General features: G+C 38.2%; 1 long non-coding RNA gene across 1 annotated transcript in view; it reads left to right on the forward strand.

The window, feature by feature from the left end:
• Positions 1-5,820, forward strand: part of LOC118762362 — a 16,815-nt gene extending 10,995 nt beyond the window's left edge. Inside the window, exon 3 of the long non-coding RNA XR_004998108.1 lies at positions 5,811-5,820. This is a non-coding gene — a long non-coding RNA (uncharacterized LOC118762362). The remainder of the gene's footprint in view (positions 1-5,810) is intronic.
• Positions 5,821-6,172: the final 352 nt, after the last annotated feature.

Raw genomic sequence — 6,172 nt, forward strand, 5'->3', positions numbered from 1 at the left:
GCAGACGAAATACGGCTACGCATTTCGCCCGGCGTGCTAACGGTCCTGCCAGCTCGCCGCCTTATTGATACCAATGCATGACACGTTGTTTTATGCCTGGAATAAGTAATATTTTGCTTCATTGAAATTTAGGTATGTATGCAAGAAAGCATTATGTAAAAGAGGGTAAAGCAATATTGAAAAAAGGGCACCCAGAGAACACAAACTTCCGCCAAGGCAACACCAACGTCCTGATTTCTTTTATTGAGCACATGGCTCTTAAAGAGGGGGAACAATACAAGTACATACAAAACAATATAATGGGGTACATAAAAACACATATCGTATGAAATTATGAATACAATGAAAAATGAGGGTGGAATGACTTACCTGCCCCCCATATGCAGGCAGTTTCATTTTACTGTTTTTATATAACATTTTACTAACAGTTCAATATCCAAGAGCAGCGATCATTTCTCTTGGACAGTATTAATAGCAGAGGCGGACTGAACCATCGGTCAACTGGACACTGCCCAAGGGTCCGGAGCTCTAATATCTTGTATCTATTGGTTTTTCCTTTTTTTCCATCTTTTTAAAAAAAAATTTACGCAAAGTCATAATTATTCAGTTCTTAAATTTCCTCACTTACCATACGGGTGTCACTTCTAACTTTTCACCAAACAATTCCTTTAACCTTTCTCCTCTCTTTCTCTTTCCAGCAAAACAGCCTTCAAACCTATATTTTTCTCGTTGGGTGACTATTTAATTCTGATTACATTCTTCATTTTCGCAATCTTTTTTCAGTTTCTACACTTTTTGTGTACTTTATCATATTTCTTAATTGTTTTCCTTTCGGTGTCTCTCTCTGATTTTCTTCACTAATCTCTTCTACTGTTGCTGGTATTTCTACCTCTGTATGTCTCTCATTCTTTATTGTTATAATTTCTCTTTCATCTTTCTTTTTCTTCTATACTTTCTCCTCCTTGTTGATTGTTGGTAACGGTTTCTGCCTTCGCTCCTCGACCCCTTCACTTACTTTTGTTGGCCTTTCATTTTTTTCTATGCTCGTTCGCTTATCCTTGTTCCACACTCTGCGTCTCCTCTCCATTTCCTTTTCTTTTCTTCTTAGGACTTTTTGGAGGTGAGTCCGCGTTACTCTTCTTCCTTTTCACCACTGTATACTGTTCTTCCATACTTTGCTCTTCTGATGTTGAAACCTCTTTTTCTTGTTCTTTCTCTATCCCCTCCTCTTCGTATTTCTGGGGACACTTAGTCCACATTGACAGTATACGGGAGGTCTTCCTTCCGCTACAACTCTCAGTTTCGTCTCGTCCGGCAACACCAATTCCTCTGCAAATTTGTGGAGGTCTGGTAAACTGATGTCAACCGACACCTCAAGGCCGTATCCCCATTAGTTTACCTCCGTAGTTCTTGTGATTTTAAGTATTTTGGTTTCTTCTTCTGTATTATAGAGGATGGCTGCCACCAGCCACGCCTCGTCAATTTCTGGGGGCACTCTACCAATCCTCACTTTGGCCGCACGTTTGCCACCGTAGGTTGGTAGTTGCACCCATTCAGTTGATTTCAAAGGCACAGCAGAGTGTTTACTCCACTGTGCCGTATTTCTTTCCTCTGGTGTAGTAAGTAGTTAGATTTTTGATTTCTTTCAAGCATTCTTCGACTGTCACTACTGCAGCTATTTCAACTCTTTTTGTAGCGATATACAACGTTCTCTATATTACTGTCCTTTTTTCTGGGTTTTTTTTTTCCAAAATTTCCTTAGGCAGCGTCAGACTCAGGTTGTCTCCTTCCTTTCTTAACAATTCATTGCACTTCTTAAAATTTGTTTCGTTCAGTTGGATTTCTCTAACTTTCAAGACATTTGCCATTAGACTTTTCCCAGTCACTGCAGCGTAACTGTTGGCTGGAACTGGTTGATATTCCATAACGGTATTATTCACAACTTCACCCATAAATGGGGAAGAAAAAGAAGAATTCACAGGTAACAATAAATTTAACAATTCAGTAATACAACAATTAGGTGCGGTAGACCTTCAACAATTCAAACAACAACAAGACTTACATGAAACGAATACACATCAAATGCAACAGGGAATTAAATGACTTGACTACAACACCAACGTCCTCTTAACGATTAGCCAGAGATGATTTTTAAAATGAGAATATCTGAAATAAACTCGACTGCTCTCACAAACGAAAATACTAAAAATGAACTCGACCGCTCTCAAAAATTAAATATAAAAAAAAAGGAAAACTAATTCAGAATCCTTGTCCAGTACCGGATCGATCCCAAAATCTACTCAGTCTGTGCCAGTCACGAGGCCAAACATCCCTGAAAGTTTCATCCGAATCCATCCAGCGGTTCTTGAGATATCGTGTCCACGGACAGACAAACAAATACGACTGAAAACAATACCTCCGCCTTAGCGAAGGCGAATGTATAAAAGAAACATTTAATAGATAAAAAATACATATAAATTTGTAACATCATCTACTTTCATAGAGAACAATATCACTTTCTGATGTATCGTGTCTAAAGAATAGATTGCATTCACGAAGCGGTTGGGGAATATAAAAATGACTGAAAAAATAATCATTCAGCGATTTATCTGAAATTATTGAAATGATAGTCCTTCCTCCACCCCAGTTACACTGCTAGTCATAGGAAGTATCTATTGATAGATAAGGGGATGGATAGGAAAAGTTGTTAGAGTAAGTCCTATAATGCCTTGCGATATTTATTCCGACTCTGCATTCAAATTCCGGTGAAGTCAAGATATCTTTAATCCTTTCAAGGACAAGAAAAAAGATAGAACCAACCCAGAGCATTGAATTAGTGAAACTATTAAAGTGTGGGACGAGACGCCTTGTGATCTTGGATCAACACCTTCGATATTGTTCCTAGCTGTACTGGCCCAAGAGCAGCGATCATTTCCCTTGAACAGTATTAATAGCAGAGGCGGAATTGAGCCATCGGTCAATTGGACACTGCCCAAGGGTCCGGAGCTCTGAGGGGCTCACACTCAATATGCTAACTCTACTAAAACACACTTTCAAAGGAGCCCGGTAAACAGTTATGCCCGAGGGCCCTTAATACTCACAGTCCGTCCCTGATTAGTAGTGTGACAAAAGAAAATTAGCATGTACGAGCAACTGTCGATCTTCTATAAAATGAAACATTACCCAGATTTGCATACAAGTGCAAACGTATAGCTAACACTTACTGACAGGGTATCTAAGACAACATTATCTAACATATAATGGTTTCAAATTTTGGCACAGGGCCAGTAGTTTTTAAAGAAAGCGGGTAAGTTGATTATATCGACCCCGGTACTTGACTGGTACATATTTCATCAACTCCGAAAAAACGAAAGGCAAAATTGACCTTGGTGGAATTTGAACTCAGAACGTAAAGATAGACGAAATGCTGCTAAGCATTTTGCCCGGTGTGGCAAGGGTTCTGCCAGCTCGATGCCTTACCGTCTAATATATGATACAATAATAATTGATATTAGAGACTTCAGTTGTAGATCACTCCCAGGCTATCCTAGAATCTAAAGTTATCACCTTCCCATTGTATTTTTATCAATAAGGTATCCAAGACTAAATTACCCTGGGTACAAATGTCTCTTTTTCCGTCAGTTAGGAACGACAAACCTGCCTTTCACAGCCCAATATGAACAATTCGTTCTTATACTAGAACGGCTAAGAACATGTTTACTGATGTGCGTGAAGCTCGGTCAAACTAGAATTAAATAAAAATGCATGAAGCAACGTTGAATAAATCATTAGTGTAAAATTATATTTAACACGTTACAGTACACTCGGATGTGGGAAGATCTCTTGCGGCAGCATGGTCTCAAGAGGGAAATTTTCTTCCAAGACGACATGTGTGAAAATACAGTGGGCTGTAAATGACATCATTCGATCGTAGGACACATGCGTTTCTGCGTTCTTTTACGCTGCCCAACTACGAACACCAATTCTGCTTTTCATGGCTTCACACGACCGTGTTAAACACGACTTCACACGACTATATTTTATTCAATGCTGATTCCTGCGCCTTCTTTTATTTACTTTATTTAAAAGCAAAAGATGCAAATGCAGAGTAATAAGTAAGTATCCAGACAGCCAGGTTCCCGTCTCGGTTTTATGTCCCATTGAAAGTTATGTTTCCTATTACTGTGTTCTAAGATATTCAAAACAACGTTGCCCCCTCCCATCACCAAAAGTTTTGAACTCAGAATATACTGGTACAAAGTTAATGATTGTAAAACATCATGTCCAATATATATTTCTTTACTACCCACAATGGGCTAAACATAGAGGGGACAAACAAGGACAGACAAACGGATTAAGTCGATTACATCGACCCCAGTGCGAAACTGGTACTTTATTTATCGACCCCGAAAGGATGAAAGACAAAGTCAACCTCGGCGGAATTCGAACTCAGAACGTAACGACAGACGAAATACCGCTAAGCATTTCGCCCTGCGCGCTAACGTTTCTGCCAGCTCGCCGCCTTGCATGTCCAATATACTTTAGGGTCTCGTATGACCGAAGTATCAGGTGAGACTGGTGGGGGTACAAGAGTGTTAATCTCGCGATCGTTTATCGTAATTCTTGTAATGTCGTAATGGTCTGTGATTCTTCGGCTGCTTTTGTTGAGAAGGTTAAAAAAAAAAGAAGAAAAAGAAAGAAGGAAGAAAAGAAAAATTCTGAAGACAAGCAGAATTGAAAATCAAAATCAAATTTATCTCCTGGTTATTTATGATAATAATAGCAAGACTAGAGACCCATAACAAATTGCAGAGTATTTTATTAGACACACATGACCACAAATAGTACATCATCTTAACAGTAAGTAGACAAAAGTTGGCTTCAAGGCTATAATAATTTATATAAATAATAGAATTATGTGAACCTTCGAGGATACAGTAATTATATGTAAGTGAACAATATTGGAAAAAAATATTTCATTGTCTTGACTTTCAATGTACAGCATAATAATTATAAATTGAAATGCCGAAGTGTTATTTTTGAAACCCTAGAGTCGGTTGCTGTATGCGTAATAAATTAAATTTCATAATTTTAACCGAAAACAAAATTGAATTTTACACAAGCGTCTACAATAATTTCTGACATTGGCACAGTTACACTTTTTTGAGCAAATGTAGAGTGTATTAAATTTGGCTTGACCCGCAGTCCTAATGGTACTGATTTGATTCTTGGTTTTATCTGGTCACTGAAATAGAACGAATTTCAAGTCAGAATATCATGGCACCTAATACTGCATTCATGCAGTTCCGTTTCCAACGCAAGTGAAACTTTATAGACAAAGGCAATTCAGATTATTATTGAGTCAGGGAGCAGTGCATGCCATCAAAGTGACACTGGGGTAAAATATACAAAGCCCAGTATACCCATCATGACTACCCGTCTGATAAGGATACACTAGGCACATGCATCACAACCATATGTGTGCGACATGGTGATAAACAGTACATGACCTTGCAGGTGGGGCCCAGTTACAATTTTCTTCTGATCGAGTAGCCCATCTTGCTCAAAAGGTCTCTGAATAAGGGTTGTTTAAGGATATTGAATGAAACACCCATGTTTCCAGAGGTGAATTATTCAAACACCTCTCAACACATGGCTATGATGCTCCCCCCACTACTTCTGCTCGTGATCAGAGATGCACATATGATCAGGCACTAAGGGACATGGTCAACTGGTTAAGGTCAAACAACTGACAAGCAAATCTGTGGTATTGAGCAGAATATTTGCTGTAGCCCATCTTTTATACCAAGACAAAACAATGTACATGATAACACTTCCAATCAGTTAAGATCAGAAGCCATGAGAGCCACTGTCTGGTACTTCATCAGGGCATAATTATTATGCCCTGATTATTATTATTATTATTATTATTATTATTATTATTATTATTATTATTATTATTTGGATTTTTCTTTCTGCTGTTCCTTTCTTTTGTCTATATTGATTTCTCACATTGACAAAAGACGAATTTTATGAAGAAATACTATCGATTAAATAGAAACGATATTACTGGTACTTATCGATCTCTAAGAAATGAAAGATAACTTAATGTGGAAACAATTCGAACTTGGAACGTAGAGGGACAGAGATAAATATATTAAAAGTCAGATCT

Source organism: Octopus sinensis, linkage group LG2 (assembly GCF_006345805.1).
Source record: "Octopus sinensis linkage group LG2, ASM634580v1, whole genome shotgun sequence".
In the NCBI taxonomy this organism is placed as follows: domain Eukaryota; kingdom Metazoa; phylum Mollusca; class Cephalopoda; order Octopoda; family Octopodidae; genus Octopus; species Octopus sinensis.